Below are 18,974 nucleotides of genomic sequence, written 5' to 3'. Positions count from 1 at the left end.
GCAATGGCCCAGGATGTGCTGGATATCCTTAGTGTCTTTGAAGTCAGACCAAACTCTAAGCAATCCACAGAATCTGCTTCAACTGCCTTACTTGCTGTTGGAACATACTGTTCTCATCTGCCCAGTCTACTGAACTTTTCCCCTACTGGGAAAAGTCTTCATATGGTTGGAATAGTTACCCAACTTACAGAGAGTTTTAGGCCTGTTGGTTACTCTTCCATACCTTCATCTGCTGAGATGATTTATTAGAGTATGCTTGCTATACATCCTATAGCTTTTGGAACCACGGGTGAGAGTTGAGTGTCAGGTAAAAATCCAAAGGTTGATGAACAACTCTGAAAAAGGATATATGTTTTGTATGACTTCATATATATATATGTATATATATATATAATTGATATCATGTTGCTTGCTTTTTCAATGGGTGAGTTAAATGCTAGAGTGAAGAAATTTGGAAAAAAACATTTTAAAAAATTTTGAAATAAAGCCCATCTTTTAAAATTTTTTTAAACATCTATCTTTTCTGTCTCTATCAAAACTTGGATCCCTAATTAAAGCTAACTGCTTTAATTCAATCACAATTTTCCCTTTACCCTAACCCAGATCCTAGTCATTGGTTCTTAATAGTTTCTTTCTTTTCTTTTAACACCTCCTTTGTGAACACTCTTTAAAGTAGAAATTTTTGCTTGTTAACTTTTCCCTCTCCAATTCCACCCTTTTTCTTAAAACCTCCTCTCCTAATAGTTGGGTAAATTATGGTATATGAAGATTATGGAATATTATTGCTCTGTAAGAAATGACCAGCAGGAGGAATACAGAGAGGCTTGGAGAGACTTACATCAACTGATGCTGAGTGAAATGAGCAGAACCAGAAGATCGCTGTACACTTCAATACTGTATGAGGATGTATTCTGATGGAAGTGGAAATCTTCAACATAAAGAAGATCCAACTCACTTCCAGTTGATCAATGATGGACAGAGGTAGCTACACCCAGAGAAGGAACACTGGGAAGTGAATGTAAAAATTGTTAGCACTAATGTCTGTCTGCCCAGGTTACTTATACTTTCGGAATCTAATACTTAATGTGCAACAGGAAAATGGTATTTACACACATGTATTGTATCTAGGTTATATTGTAACACATGTAAAATGTAAGGGATTGCCTGTCATGGGGGGAGGGAGTAGAGGGAAGGGGGGATAATTTGGAAAAATGAATACAAGGGATAATATTATAAAAAAAAAAAAAAAACCTCCTCTCCTTTCTCTCTATACTAAAATCTATGTGTGCTTTCAATCATCCTTTGTCTGAGTCAGATAACATAAGGTTCATATTATGTCTGCTCTTTCTTATCTCTTCTTCCATGAACCTTAAAAGGCCAAAGTCTCCCACTGCATCCAGGAGCCTCCGGTCATCCTGATCAATATCTTGTCACTGGATCCAGTTGGTTCTGGAGAAAAAAGTGGAGCTGGTGACTTGCCAGTCCTCTCTCACTTAAATTTAATTCACTTTTATATAATGGAATGTCCTTCCAGATATCATGGTCCTCTTCAAGAAAGAAGGACAAACAATAGTTATCCATGAACCTTCAGCAATATTAATTATAAGTTCTACCCCTTATTTTTCATTTCTTTTCTAGTCTATTTCTTCCACCCATGATTCCTCACTTTTTTTCTTAAAACTAATAAAACAAAATAAAGCCATTACAAAATCTTTTGTTTACTTGATTCCCTTGAAAACATTAGAATTTTGAAAAGAAACTTGTTAGTTATTTCCTATTCAAATTAATTACTTCATTTCCATTTAACCCTTTCCAGTTGCTTAAATGAATGTTTTTACCTGGATTTCTATTGACTCTTGTATTGTTTTTCAAAATTTCTACCTAGCTCTGGCATTTTTATGAGGAATTCTCAAAAGTTCCTTATTCCATTAAAGATGCACCATTTTTACCTGTTGAATTATATTCTTTCTCACAAGGTATTTATTTCATTGTAAAACTCTAGGACAATCATCTTTTCTATTTCTACCTGACCATGCATTCTTCTTCCTACATTATATGCTCAGAAAATATTTTCTTAGTTATTTGAGCTAGTTTCTTTCCTTTTTTGATTATAGTAAGTTATTTATTTTTAATGCATATTGATTTATGAATCATGTTAGGAGAGAAAAATCAGAGCAAAAGGGAAAAACCATGGGAGAAATAAAAAAAAACCCCCAGAAAAAAAGAAGTGAGCATAACATGTGTTGATTTACATTCAATCTCCTTAGATCTTTTTCTGGATGCAGATGGCATTTTCTATCCCAAGTCTATTGGGACTGCTTTGGATCACTGAACCACAGAGAAGAACTAAGCCTTTCTAGATGATCATCATACATTCTTATTTTATTGCATACAATGTATTCCTGATTCTGCTTGTTTCACTTAGCATTGGTTCACGTAAATCTTTCCAGGTCTTTCTATAATCAGCTTTTTTTTTGTTTTTTTTAATTCCACCATTTTGCTTCTTGCAGCTCTCAACTTCTCCTCTAGGAATTTGGATGTTATACCACTTGGTGCATATATGTTTAGTATTGATATTACTTCATTATCTATGGCACTATATACATATATATATATGTATATATATATATATAGTTTCTTTCCTTATCTCTTTTAATTAGATGTATTTTTGTTTTTGCTTGATCTGAGATCAGGATCTCTACCTCTGATTTTTAACTTCAACTGAAGTAAAATAGATTCTGCTCAAATCTTTTACCGTTAGTCTATATGTATCATTCTGCTTTAAATGTGTTTCTTGTAAATAACATATTATGGGATTCTGGCTTTTTATCCAGTCTGCTATCTGCTTTCATTTTATGGAAGAGGCCATCCCATTCACATTCACAAACTAATTCTGTATTTCCTGACATCTTATTTTTCCTGTTAGGCTTTTCTCTTTCCTTTTCCCCTTTTCCTCCTCCCCAGTATTTTGCTTCTAACTACAATCTCTCTCAAACAGCTCTTCCCCTTTACAGCCCCTCCTTCTCTCTTATACCTTTCCCCTACTATTTCTGGTTTCTGTTCTATTAGCCTTCCCTTTTTCTTTCCCCTCTCACTTCTCTATAAGGTGAGAGAAGTTTCTTTGTGAAGCCAAATATACCTAATATTCTCTCTTTGAGCCAGATCTGATGAGAGTAAGATTCCCACAATGTTCATTCTCCTCCCTTTATTCCATCAATTATATTAGGTCTTCTTTGCTTCTTCATGAAATATAATTTACCTCATTTTACTTCCATTTTCCTCTTCTTCCAGTTCAATCCCCTTTCCAATTCTAGTTTCCTTTTTATATTATCACAATAAAATCAAATTATACCTGCACCCTCTAAGTATATCCATAACAGAGATATCGTTCTCAAGAGTTTTTTTTTCCTTTTTATCTTTTTATGCATCTCTTGAATTCTATGTTTGGAGATCAGATTTTCTGTTCAGCTCTTGTCTTTTCTCAGAAGTAAATGAAATGAAATTCATCATTGAATATCCATCTTCTTCCCTGAAAAACAAGGCTCAATTTTGCTGGATAATTGATTTTTGTCTATAATCCAAATTTGTTTTCGCCTTTTAGAATATCAGATTCTAGGCCCTTCAATCCTTTAAGATGGAAGCTGCTAGGTCCTGGGTAATTCTGATTGGGACTCCTCAATATTTGAATTGTTTCTTTATGGATGCTTGAAATATTTTATCCTTAGTCCTCTCATTGTGAAATTTAGTTACAATATTCCTTGGGATTTTCATTTTGAGATCTCTTCCAGTAGGCGATTGATGAATTCTTTCAATGGTTATTTTACCCTCAAATTTTCCTTGATGATTTCCTGAAAGATGAAGTCTAGGCTCTTTTTTTAATCATGGTTTTCAGGAAGTCCAATAATTTTTAGATTGTCTCTTCTTGTTCTATTTTCCTGGTCAGTTGTTTTTCCAATGATGTATTTTACATTTTCTTCTATTTTTTCACTTTTCTTAGTTTTTTTGACTTTTTCTTGATGTCTTGTTGAATCCTTCATTTCCATTTGTCCCATTTTAATTTTTAGTGAATTGTTTTCTTCAGTTAGTTTTTTTTAGTTTCTTTTCCATTTGGCCAATTGAATTTTTAAATGAGTTGTTTTGTTCAATGAAATTTTTTTCCATTTCACAAATTCTGTTTTTCCAGTTGTTTTCTTTTTCTATTTTGTCAAACCTATTTTGTAAGGAGTTATATGCTTTTTCTATTTCACTTAATCAATTTTGTAAGGAGTTTTCTTCAGATAATTTGTTTCCTTTTCCAAATTCTCCTTCATGGTTTCATTTCCTTCCCACATTTTTCTTCTAACTCTCTTTTAAGAACCTATTTGAATTCTTCTAAGAGTACCTTGTGAGATGGGAACTAGTTCATATCAACCTTTGTGGCTTCATCTGGAGATGATTTGCTTTTAATGTCCTCAGGATTTGAGATCTTTCTCCACAAAAACTATCTATACTCAGAGTTCTTTTTGCTTTTTTGCTCATTTTTTTTAAAGGTTGAAGTCTGCTTTTAGGGCAAAGGAGAAATTGTGTGAAGTCTGGATTAGCAGAGGCCTTAGAATCAGCTGGAGCCAGGAAAAGTCCTTCTCATCCACAGCCAAAATGACTCTGGTTTGTCTTACTCCACCCCCTAATCCTTCCTACAATTATCTGTATACAGCAAAAGATCAAGCCAGTACAGAATAGTGACAAGAGCCATTTTCCAAGCATATGTTAACAGAGTATTGTCCAATTGGTAATTAACCTTAAGTGCTCGGTTGTCTGATTCCAGTGCACCAACACAGAGTTTCAGCCCTTTACAAAATTGTCCCAAGGTTCCTCTACAGGTAACTGTGGCTGCCCTGTATCAGAGCTGACTAACTTTACTATGCTGGGTAGATGTGATCAGGTACATTATTTTGGGGTTCAGGGGTTCATTATTTGCCTTTTATATTTGTATTGGATATCTTACAGCTAATCTGCTGATCTACTGGCTTGCAACCAGGACAGCATAGCCAACATTGCTGTAGGTTACTCCCATTATATTCTCCAGCACACAGAACTCACACCATCTTGGGTCTCTGCCCTGTGTCTGCACTCGGCCACCTCCCTCCAGCCCTGATTGAAATAGACCTTTTTCTAAAATTCTTCCAAAATTTCTTCTGCTGGAAATTTGTTACACTCCAAATATTTCTTAGTTCTGTTACTCCAAAACCAGTTCATAGATTTGATTTGATATTTGTTCTCAGGGACATCAGGGAAAGCTCAGATAAAGACATATCTCCTCTCTGCCATCTTGGATCTGACTTCATGGACTCATATTTCTTAATGAAATATAGCTTGAATAAAATAAATATCCTTATATTTATTATTTGCCACAAATTCTTTCTTCTATAATTCTATAATCTTCTACTTCTATCTGCTTATTTCCTTAACTTTAAAATAAGGATGATAATACTTGTGTTACCCAGCTTACACATTTTATTGTGAGAAATATGAAATGTCAACTTTGATATAGTTATAGATACTGTTATGGTTCACATCAAAGTTCAATATGGATAGAATGCTAACAGTGATAATTTCTGATGGCAGTCTTTGCGAACTACTTCAGATATCCTATTGTAATGCTTTACCTCTGGCAACATAAGCCTTATGCAAACATTATGAGAGAAACTACCAAAATATACTAACAAATAATTCAGGGTGGTAATCAACATCAATATAGTATAGAGGAAAGAATAGTACAGTTGAAGTGAAAAAACTTGATTTGAATCCTGGCTCTGTCATTTACTAGTTAAATGACAAGTTAATTCTCCTTTCTGAATATATATGATGCTTTGTAAACTACAAAGTGCTACATAAGCCTCAGATTTTTTATTACCATAAATTATCTGAAGAATAAATTGTTTATCACATAGATTCAGTATTTACAGAATAATGATCTCAGGGTTAATACAAAACAGTTACATCTACAAACACAAAAGTCCTGACTGAATTTGTTTAAGAAACAAGTTGAATTTGGAAGTTCAAACTTTTTGTATGTGCTAATAATGTGACAAATAACTCAGTGTACTAATTCATTAAGTTTTAATGAGATTCCTGAGAATAGATGCTACTTTTATCTCCTTCAAAGTTACCTTCTCATATTATATAATATCCCAAAAGTCTTCTTGCCATAAGTTTTATAAGCTCAACATCCAGATTTTGGTTTATTTACCATTAATTTGAAGATTGGTTTACTAATTGCAATGAAATTCTGACAAGAGTGAGAAAAGAGAAACTTCATCAATTATATTTTTATTTATTATTTTATAATATAGATTAAAAGACTCATGAGATTATAGGTAAATTCAAGTTTGGAGTATGCTAACTATTGTAGAATACTATCATTCAGACATTGGATAAAGGAAGGAATTATTTTCTATGATTTTGCTGGTCACGTCACAGATCTATCAGTTGCTAATAGAATACGAAAGGGAAAATAGAGAAGTACTTAAAACTTAGTTTGTATGTGGGCAGACAGAAAAATAAGGGTGGTAGGCCAGATTAAATAATATCCTGGATGACATGTTGATATGGGGAAGTTTAAGTAACCAAGTAAGCTACAGGTCAGTGAATTTGTAATTGTGTATTTGTCTTGGATCCCTGGATAAAAAAGTGATTTAAGGGGAGAAAAGTCTACATAGGGACATCTATTCATAAAAAAAAGAAACTGCAAAGTATGTCTTCATACTCTTTGGGAGGCTGTAGATAAAGCTACACTATTTGCTCATTATTCAACTATAAATTCTTATGCAGCAATCAGACCATGGAAGCTATCATGAATTACCACCAAGGATGATCATTATCACTAAGACTAACTTACTAAAAGGCTAGAACACTTTTTTCATGGAGGGACATTTATCCTTCAATAGTTAAAGTGTTTTAGAACAATTTATTAGAACAATGGCAATTGGCCTCCAAGAAATATACCCAGGCTATGATTTATTAAAAGGATCAGATAAGTCTTTTTTTTCCTTAATAATTTTCCATGAGGAACATCACCCTTACCACTTAAACAAGATTTATTCCTTTGAATTTCTCAGGTGAAAGAATTGGGGATCACATGACCTATGTCATCTCCACATAACCATTCCCAAATTTAAACATGAAATTTTCAGTGAGACAGTTTCACTGGCAGGATCAGAATAGTAAGGAGATGGGAAAGGATTCCAGATTGGAAAATGTGAATGAAGGAAAAAATGTGAGTAGCTGAGGTTGATGATGAATGAAAACTTTTTAGTAAAAAGGTATGAGGGACTAAAATCATGCATGTGGAGAGGAGTATCAGGTGGAATTTAACCTTCCTTTGAAGATCTTTTACAATTCTTGATAAGGAAAGCTTTTGGTCAAGGAAGAGACAAAAATAGAGAGCAAGAGACAGAGTAAGTAACATGAGAAATTTTGATTACATAAAATTGATAAACTTTTGAACAAACAAAATCAATGTAGTAAAATAAGAAAAGAATGTTGACTGGGCAGGGGAGAGCTTATAGCAAGTTTCTCTGTAAAAGATATGCTATGTGAGATATATAGAAAATTGGTTCTCAAAAGATATTTGTAATAGTCTGGTTAGCTTTCTGGAGGTCTTTGGCTCAACCTTCATTTCAGCTGAGTAATCACCACAAGAATAGCTAGGTGATAAAGTCCAAATTCCTTATTGTCTCCTTCATGGTCTATCTCCTTGCCTAGGGCTCAGCTAGCTTTCTGGATAACCATTGTCTTGTAATTTTTTATAGAACAATAATATTCCATTACATGAAAAATATTCTAAATCACTTTAGATGATAGAAATTCAAAGAGAATTTACCCTCAATGTATAAGATTCACTAACATCCCAGAAAAGGAAAGTGACAGAGAGAGAGGAAATGAAAGGAGGGAAAATGGGGGGTGGGGGGGAATGGGACATTAATGCACTGTTGGGGAAGTTTTGAACTGATCCAAAGATTCTGAAGAATATATCCAAAAGGCTATTAAACTGTTGATCCAGCAACACCACTACTAAGTTTTTATTCCAAAGAAATCAAAGAAAGAAAAAAAGGACCTATTTGTGCAAAAATATTTACAGTAGCTCTTTTTGTAGTGGTGAAAAATTGAAAAGTAAAGGGATAACCATAAATTGGGGAATGGCTTAGTAAATTGTAGTATGTGATTGTGATAGATATTATTGTGCTATAAAAAATGACAAGCAGAATGGTTTCAGAAAATCTGGAAAGTTTTACATTAATTGATGCAAAGAAAGTGAGCAGAACCAGAATATTGTACACAGCAATAGTGTAAGCCTGATAACTGTGAAAGACTTAGTAGTTATTCTGATCAATACAATGACCCAAGACAATTACCAAAGACCCATGATGAAAAGTTCTACACATGCCCAAAGGGAAAACTGATAAACTCTAAATGCAAACTGAAGCATAATTGTTGATTTTCTTCTTTCCTCCCTTCCTTCTTTCTTCCTTCCTTCCTTCCTTCCTTCCTTCCTTCCTTCCTTCCTTCCTCTTTCTTTCTTTCTTTCTTTCTTTCTTTCTTTCTTTCTTTCTTTCTTTCTTTCTTTCTTTCTTTCTTTCTTTCTTTCTTTCTTTCTTTCTTTCTTTCTTTCTTTCTTTCTTTCTTTCTTTCTTTCTTTCTTTCTTTCTTTCTTTCTTTCTTTCTTTCTTTCTTTCTTTCTTTCTTTCTTTCTTCCTTTCTTTCTTCCTTCCTTCCTTCCTTCCTTCCTTCCTTTCTTCCTTCCTTCCTTCCTTCCTTTCTTCCTTCCTTCCTTCCTTCCTTCCTTCCTTCCTTCCTTCCTTCCTTCCTTCCTTCCTTCCTTCCTTCCTTCCTTCCTTCCTTTCCTTTCTTTCCTTTCTTTCCTTTCTTTCTTTCCTTTCTTTCCTTTCTTTCCTTTCTTTCCTTTCTTTCCTTTCTTTCCTTTCTTTCCTTCCTTTCTTTCCTTCCTTTCTTTCCTTTCTTTCCTTCCTTTCTTTCCTTCCTTTCTTTCCTTCCTTTCTTTCCTTTTTTGTGACTTAGTAAATAAGGAAATGTGTTTTGCATGATTTCACATGTATAATTGATGTTATTACATTTCTTACCTTCCCAGAGTAAAGAAAGGAAAGGATTTGGAACTCAAACTTTTTTTAAAATAAGGTTAAAATAAATAAATAATGCATTTAATTCGACAAAAGAAGTAATGTGAGCAAATAAAGAGGACTTACAGATTTATGACAAATGAATATTTTATACTATTTTACTGTTTTTTTGTCTATCCCATAGATAAACAATAAGATGGTTGGGGCAGGAAGAAGAAATAAGCCTAACAGTGTTAAATAATTTGAAAATCCTGCATTCATGTAGCAGTAGGTTTAACAGTCTCACTAGGATAGACCATCCTTCTGATCTCTCAGCTTCACAGTCATTCTACCAAAATGATTGGATACTAACTATTTCATCAATTTGAATTAACATTTATATGGATTCCCATTCCACAATTCCTTTTTCTTTATATATGGACAAATGTGTTTGATACCTCAAGTTCATTGTTCATTCCTATCAATACATTTTATGTTACATTGTACTAAATATGTAGTTCAAGAGAGACTTTATATTATTTTCCTACATCAGCATTTGAATCTTTTTAAAAAACAATTTACAATTATTTCAATTATAGAAGAATTATCTTTATTTCTGGGCTAAGGGTCTCCGTATAAAATATATTTGGTTTGAATTCCATGAATTTTTCACTCTTACTCCAGTTCAATAACCATCCCATGAGAATTGTGATTTCTCCCCACTCCCACACATACAACTATTTCTGTTTTCTGCTAAATGCTTGGATGGTTCTTTTCCTTTGATTTCAAAAATGGCTCATGGAAAAAATGTATAGAATCACCTCCTTAAGACACTGAAAATTTCAAAACAAAAATGATGGTTTGCATTGATATAATTTGTCATTACCAATATAACATGAATAACATGAACCACCTCCCCCAAGAAGAAACTATTGCTTATTTCTATAAATATAAATTAAACTTGAGATGACCTAAATATAAATTCTTTCCATGTCTGAAATTTAATTTAACTTCTTGATTTGTCTCATGCAATATTCAGATAAAAAATAAGCAACTAGTATACTTATAGATGCTTTAGTTACCCAAAGACAATTGCTCACATATTTGGAAATGTAGCTGGGTAAAGTATTGGATAGAAACAATATCTTGTAATTTTTTCCCTTTTCTTAGGTCTCTTGAATTCATCTTTGCTTTTCATTTGTATAGGAACTATCTTAGTTTAGACAATCATCAAAAATCAATAAAGTTGGAAGCTAGAGAGCTTTGGGGTTAATTCTCATACTAGCTACGTGAACATGTGAGAAGTAATTTAATCTTTATTAACATTATTTTTTTTTAGATCAAAGATGATGAAAGCAGTGCTTTTTATTCCTCTGGAGAATGGTATTTTAACCCTGCAAACATTACATTACATCCCCAAACTCCTAAATAAATTTTATTCATCCCTGTTCTTAATTTCACACATCTAATTTATGACAAATCCTATCACTTGTGACCTTCATACTGTATCCCGTATGAAACTACTACCTATCTACATTCTAATTTCTTTTTCAAATTTTATATATATATATATATATATATATGTATATATATATATGTATATATATATGTGTGTGTGTATATATATATATATATATATATATATATCATGTTAATTTACCAATATTCCCTCCCATTTGTCCTCAAAATGTTCCCTTAGGACAAAAAATAAAAACAAAACAAACAGTTCAGGAATGTTAAGCCTAATATTACACACAGTGCTGTACATTCATAATTCACTACTTTTATCAAAAAAAAAAGAAGAGAAGGGGAAGGATAAAAGCATTTATTAATTACCTAATATGTGTCAAGCAATATATAAAAATATCTCATTTGAGCCTCAAAACAATCAAAGAAAGTAGGTGTTATAATGATCCCCATTTTATGGTTGAAGAATTAAGACAGATAAAAGTTAAGTGATTTGCTCCAGGTCATACAACTAAGATCTGAGGTTAGATTTCAACTTCTGACTCTAAACACAGAATTCTACCTGTTGTTCCTTCCTTCTAGCTACATTTTCCTACTACTTTTTAAAGCTAACCTAATTCATCATAATTACATAGCTCAGTTACTTTATGCTGTTCTTTCCATTTACATTGAAATGAGTGTGATACTATTTTTCTGGTTCTCCTTCACTTTGCATCAGTTCATATGTCTTCTTGTAAGCTTCTCCTTATTTTTTACATTTGTTATTAGAGACCATACAGTAAATATTCTATTACATTAATGTACCACACTTCAGTTACTTTCCAATTGATTTCATTATCATTCCTGGTTTAATTAGGAGAGTGACTAATATCTTCCCCATTACTTTATTTCTAGATAGTTAAGAGCTTGATACTTATTGAGGAAACATATTAAGAAGTTCTAGACAAAGTTGGAAGATAAGCATGAGTGGAAAATAAGTTTTGCTTGTATGATCAATCATGTTCCCCAGTGGGCTCTTGCAGTCAAGATTATATCCACAATCTCAATATCAGACTCATTATTAATCCTTTTATTTTCTTTTTAAAAAAATTCTAGAAGTTATGATCTAATTGCTTCAGAGGGAACTATAAATAGGCACCTTCTTTACAACTTAGAATTGTAAAGAGCTGTCCAGGACATTGAAATGTTAAGTTGTGCAAGATGATCATAATAATACCTTTTACATAACATCTTAGAATTTGCAAAGCTTTTTATAACTATTATTTTAAATCCATACTTTCCTGATTAGAAAGCTGATTTTCCAACTACTAATCCATGCTGGCTATACATTGCTATTTAGTCCACAATTTATGAATAATAAATGCAATGAAGAAATAGTAAGGTCTTCTGAATCACTGGCTACAAGATTTCATACTGTCTTCAAGATTTTTTTTTGGGGGGGAACTCATCATCTGTTTCACATTTTCAGACCTAAAGCAATAATTAAAAGAATAAAAAGTCTTGATCTTCCTTTAAGCATACAACATGCTACATTAATTTTAAATGAAACAGCCACAATTTTATAATAGTCTGTAGTCTCCTCTCAATTTTTTTTCTTCATTTGTTGCTTCTGCTAAAAATGTATTCCAAACACATTTGTGTCTGATGCAAACCATGGAAAATCCTTTCTGAGGCTTCTTTTTGAAGTGGAGAAAATATATTTTTTAAAAATCTTACAAGTAAATCATACTTATTACAGGTAATGAAGCACAAAACATATCAGTATTTCAATATATTTTCCATTTTTTAGCAATGCATATGTTTATGTATGCTTATATGTATATTATATATGCCTGGATATAGTTATATGAACATATGGTTTCATACTGATCACAGATTCTTAGCATGGGAAGTGATTTCAGATATCCTGAATAATAATCCCCTCTATAACAAGTTTCAAGCTCACTTTTTTGAGAAGATCTCTGGTAAGAAAAAAAATCTATTATCTTGAGAGGTGACTTATTTTATTGTGAACCCCATTAATTGTCATGGATTTTTTCTTTATATCAGGATGAAATTGGTATTCTTTTAACATTATGGCTAGACTAAATGCTATTTTTATCACATTTAAACACTGAGACTAAATGACTCAGTTGTTTGAATGGCCATTTTTCTATTGATTCCTGAAGATAATGATTATTAACAAACTTATAAAATAATGATACTAGGAAGAAAGTTGATAGATAGTCTTACCATTTATAAAAAACACATTAAGCAGTTTCTGAAATTCTTTTGGAAGAATTACATATCACTAAGTAATAGGAAAGATGAATAGTAGGTATTTTTATAGTTTCACATATCTAGAATTGGAAGAGATCTCAGAGAGTATCTGATCACACAGGTTAATAGCAAACCTGAAATTTGAACCCAGATTCTCTGACTCTAAATATAATTCTTTTTCCACTGTTTCACATTTATTACCATAATTAGTACTGGATTTTTCAAATTCAACTGAAAATGCTTTAGATCTAGATAGTCTATGAAGTGACTAATGCACGAATCAAAAGGCACTGCAAGGGTGACATCTATATGAATTTGACCAATAATATTGAATTATCAGATTAATGGATTGTCTATAGGGATTTGTTTATAGAAATAGAGGAATTTATGATAGTGATTCAGGATCAAGTTATTGTCAACAATCATATCAGAAGTTTATACTTAAGGAGCCTATATTTAATGATCAAAGTAAAATATATGAGAAAAGGGTAGAATCTTTCCAATAATGTCACTACAGTTTGCAAAACTTGATCACTTACTAAATATGTAGAAATATATGCTCAGAAGCTAGAAATATTCATCAGTACTTACTCCCCTTGCCAGTAAACTGAGATGATGACAAAATGATGAAAAATATTGACCCCAAAATATTCTTGTGAATTCAACAAATAAGCTGTGCAAGAGTTGTAGCATTATCATAGAACTGTTGTCAACAATTACTTAAACATAACGTTAACTAATAAAAATTCAAGTACGTTTTAGATAGATGTCACCCTACCAAATACTCATAATTTCCAAGCTCTTTGGAATGAAGAATTTATAAAATATAGAGGCCTAGTGGGAGAAATCAAACCCTAGTGGGAACATGAGATACATAAATTCTCATTAACCCGCTTACTACTGGAATTGTCCCAAAGATACATTTCAGTGAGACTACAGGGATATACTTAAATCCCAATACTTTAATTCAGTTACAGAATAAAGACTTTTTGTTCACTTGTGTGCAATGTTTTGCAAAATGTTAAATGTGTAAGGATAATAACAGGATAATGTCTTAACCCAGCTGAAAAAGATCAAAAATATAAAAATAAAATAATAATAAAAATAGTTGATATTTTATGATGTGTTGCAATTAAAAATTCCTTTTCATAAATTATTTTATTTAATTGTCAAACAACTCTCTGTATGATGTTAACTCTCCCTATTTTTCTAACTGTAAAATGAAGATTCTGAATTTTAGTGCATTTTTCAATAAATAAGAAGCTGAAGTACAATTTGAATCCAGTCCAAGTATTCCTAGAATCAGGATTACAATTGGTTGTTGTTTGTTTTTCTTTCTCAAAAAAGATCATGTGTCAGGGAGGTGATGCCATGACATCCAAGTGAATTGGACTTAAGTGAGGGAGGGCTGTGCAAGAGCACCTGCCTCATTTTCCCCTCCAGAGTCATCTAGGTCCTGTGGCTAATATAAATCAAGACAACAGGGTAGCTCATCAAATTCAATTCTCTATTTTAGAGAACTGGAAAATGAGACCTAAAAAGATTAAATGACTTGCCCAAAGTCACAAATATCTCCCTCATTCAAGTTACCTTGTATCTATTCTCTATCTTAAAATGTTCAATTTAGGTATATGTGGTCTCCTCTAGTAGCTGCTCTAGAAAACAGGGGCTGTTCTTGCTTTTTTATTTGTATCTCAAGAACCTAGTACAATAATTGATCCATAGTAAATACTTTAAAATGCTTATTGACTTCAGAGATGCAATTCAAACTCAAATACCCTGATACTAAATCCTTTGCTTATTCTACTACTTCAAGTGTCTTGTCCTTTAATTTTATATTTAACAAATCAAATCAACACATATTACTTAAGGACTTATTTTGTGTCAATCAAAGTGCTAAGTGACATAAGTACCCACATAGATGTAATCATAGATCTTTGAAGTAAGGAGTGTATATACGTTGCCAGAGGAATGGCATAATAACAAATACAAGCAGAAAGAAAGTTCCTGCCTTCAATAAACTTATATTCTAATGGTGGAAAACAATATCATTAAAGGGAGCTCAAAGGTGGGGAGGAAAGAAAATTGAAGGTATTCAGGAAAGTCTGGAAAAGTCAGGATTATAGCCTGAAGAGAAGAGAAAATATCTGGCTTCAGCTTCCTCCTTAAAAAAAGAAGTTCAACTGAGAGGAATTGGTCAATCAAAGGGAGAGGCTACAGGGACTGAGAGCACTCCCGGTGTTAGATGCTGTTAGAGTGAAAATATAATTGAAATCTCTGTAAGTTGGAAAGGATATGTATAACTATGCAGATTTCTCTTAATTAAACTTCGAGCTCAATGGTAGTCTCACCTTCTATGTTACATAAAATCATAGGGGAAAAACTCTCATTGAGCACTTTTTGAATATAAAGGGTATGCTTCTGCTTGGTGGTAAATCATGGGAAGCTTAATATAGCTTTCTTTCAAAAAAAAAAAACGTTCTTTCAAATGGTGTTCAACAAATACTAACTGAAATGTTTCTTTTCTCCCTACTCTTACAATGATCTCTCTCTTTTAAAAAGTTTCACTAAAACACATTTTTAATGTTTTGACTTTAGGATTTTTATTGAGGGTTGCTTTAAATTAAATGGAACTTGGAATAGAGTATGGAAGAGTTATTGGGACTTGGCATTTTCTAAAAACACAATCCAAGGTAGATAGCAGAAATAAAACAATTTTAAATGCCTAAGAAACACATTCCCCACTCACATTAGATTTAAATCACTGTGTTTATTTGGCTCTAGAAGATGGAAATCCCAGTAGTTTGCTTGCCATGAAATTATGACATGTTTCATGGCAATTTTGCTTTTTGATCAGCTTGTGATAGCTTAATGTAACAATATAGATTAAATCTAGTTCTGGAGAGAGGGGAACTAGGGAAAAAGGTAAAGAAGGAGGGAGGAAGGAAAAGAGACAGAAAGAGAGAGAGAGAGAGAGAGAGAGAGAGAGAGAGAGAGAGAGAGAGAGAGAGAGAGAGAGAGAGAGAGAGTCAGACAGAGAGACAGAGACAGAGACAGAGACAGAGAGAGAGAGAGAGACAGAGACAGAGAGAGAGAGACAGAGAGAGAGAGACAGAGACAGAGACAGAGACAGAGACAGAGACAGAGACAGAGAAGAGACAGAGAGAATGAATGCTTGGGAACCAGGAAAACTTGGTTTTGTGCCACCTCTGAAATATCTTGATTTTCTAGACCCGCAGAAATCATTTAGTTTCTTAGTGCTCTAGTCAACACTTTAATGCTTTTAAGTTGCAGAGAAGGCATTAAACTTCATTCAATTAGGGTATTCTGAAGAACTGAAAATGAATATCATAATAGAAGGCAATAGAGGTGAGCAAAGGGTATGAGCAGAATGAATCATGTAACAAATGAAGAACCTAGAAGAACCAAACTGGAAAATGCCATCAGATAAATCTTGAATAAAAAAAGTAAATAGGATGAATGTGACAAAAGTGATTGATGACAGTTAGATAACCTGAGTCTTCCACTGGTATTGTCAAGAGAAAGTAAGGGTGTTTCCATTACCTTGAAGTCACAGATCCAATCCCTATCCCACTAATTATTTCTATATTTCTTGTCCATGGACCAGACTAGCTATAGTCAGAAAGTTTCACTCACTACCAAATTGGTCACAGAATGATGACTTTTTCAGATAGACTTCTTTGCCAAAATCATAGAGGAGTAAAACCTTTATTAATGAAGGAATGCCCATATAGATGTAATCATAGGTCGTTGAAGTAAGTAATTTATACGTTGTCAGAGGAATGGCATAATGATAATAAACTCTTGAATTCAGGAAGGCATTTGATAAAATTTCTATGAATAGGATACTAGTAGTGTTAGATGGATTTATCTGGTTAACCAATCCTATATAAATGTTGCTGGTTATTGATTCAATGTCAACCTGAACTTCTGTTCTTTAGTGGCATGTCATTAGTTTCTAGTTATATACTACAAGCATACATGCAAATTTATTTCTGTATGTCTTTTTTACTACCTTGTGATGAGATCCTTATGAGCTAAAAATGTCAATAACTATGGCTAAATTATAATTTTCTTAAGGAGATAGTGTGTATGTATGTAAGGAGTTGTGCATTTATATATGAATACACATATGCATATATGAGCATACATACATATGAATCTCCCATATATGCATACTTATAAATACATTAATATTATATGTAGTTGAGATCAGGAATTGTTCATACTTTTGTATTTGTATCCATGTGTTTTGAATATCATCTAGAATGTAATAAGGACTTAATATTTTTTTCTTTCATATAGTTGCTGAGCCAGTGTTAGTGGTATTTGAAAGATCATAGAGAATGTTAGAACAATGGAAGGAAATTTTCAATTTTCCTAAGTAAATGAAAATAAAATAGCCCAGTGAGCTTATCAATTCCTGGCATGATTCTAGAATGCTTTATTAAAGAAATGTTGAGTGAATAATTAGAAAAGAAAGCAGTGATCAAAAAGAGCTGGCATTACTTCATCAAGATTGGGTCATGACAGATAAATCTATTTCATATGTGTATAAATACATATGAAACATGTATAAACATGTGTTTGCATACATACACATATAAGTACATACATAGATATATGCACACACACAAATATTACAAACAGAAAAGGAAAGATTGCTCTTGTTATTTTTGTTCAGTTGTTTTCATCATGTTGAGGTTTTCTTGGCAAAGATGGCTTGTAATTAACTCTTCAATTCATTTTTACAGATGAGGAAACTGAGGCAAACAGAATTAAGTGTTTTTCCCAGAGTCATACAGTTAATAAGTGTTGGAGATCAGATTTAAACTGAGGAATATAAGTTTTCCAGACTCTATCCATTATACCACCCAGTTCCTCTAAGAGGGAAGGAATAAGTATTTATTAAGCGCTTATCATGTGCCAGGCACTGTGCTCATTGCTTTACAATTATGTCATATGATACTCACAACTCTAGCAAGTAAACAATGTTGTGATTCCAGTTTTGCAGTTGAGGAAACTGAAACATAGATTAAGTGATTTGCCCAGTCGTAGAATATGTGTCTAAATCAGATCTGAACTCAGATCTTCCTCCAGGTCCAATAGCCTAATATCCTACCTGTCTTGATCAGGGAAATGCTGACCATATAGTTTGCCTAGATTTTAGTAGGAGTAGTAATAGCAGCAGCAGATAAATTATCTCATTCTATTATCATGGAAGAGGTAAAAAAAATATGGATTGGTGGGTAGTAGTTTGAGATGAATCCAGATCTGTTTGAATAATATTCAAAGAATGGTTTTTAAGGGTTGGAAATCTACCTGGAGAAAAAAGATAAAAAGCATTGAAGTGCCTGCTCTCTGCCAGGCACTGTACTAAGCAAATATTATCTTAATTGATCCTTGGAAAGAGCCTTTCGATGGAGACTCGAAGAAACAAACAGATTTGTGCTGTTTAATATTTTTATTCTTTAATTTGGGTAAAAGCATAGAGGGAATGCTCATCAGATCATTTAATAACACAATATTGGAATGGGTAGCCAATGCATGGGATGAGAAAGATAACATCCAAGAGGATTTTGATAAACTAAAGCATTGGATTGACTCTAATAAAATGAAATTTAATTTAGGATACAATTAGTTTTACAAATGGGTTCAAACATCAATTTCACAAGTACAACTTGGGGAAGATATGATTTTTGTTTATGTGAAAAAGATCAAGGGGTTTAAGAAAGCTATGTGCTCAATTAGAACCAGTAATATGATATGGCAACCAGAGAAACTCATATATGAGTTTTGGGCTAGATTAAGAGGGGCATAACTTCCAGGAGGAAAATGATAGAACTCCCTGTATACTTTATACTTTGACTACACCAAGAATATTGAGTTCAGTTTGGGGTGTTACAGTTTAGGAAGGATATTGATTAACTGGAAATTGTTCAGAAGAAAGAAACCGTAATGGTGAAGTTGATTTGAATCCATGAAATAAGAGGATTGGTTGAGGAACTGTGGCAGTTTAGCATGTAGAACAGAAGGTTCAGAGGTGAACATGATAACTTCAACTTATTTAAGGAATATTATAGAGAAGAGTAATTAAACCTAGAGAACTGAAACAGAAGTGATGTGTAGGAG

This window comes from Sminthopsis crassicaudata, chromosome 4 (genome assembly GCF_048593235.1).
Source record: "Sminthopsis crassicaudata isolate SCR6 chromosome 4, ASM4859323v1, whole genome shotgun sequence".
In the NCBI taxonomy this organism is placed as follows: Eukaryota; Metazoa; Chordata; class Mammalia; order Dasyuromorphia; family Dasyuridae; genus Sminthopsis; species Sminthopsis crassicaudata.
Note: the sequence above shows the minus strand (reverse complement) of the source record.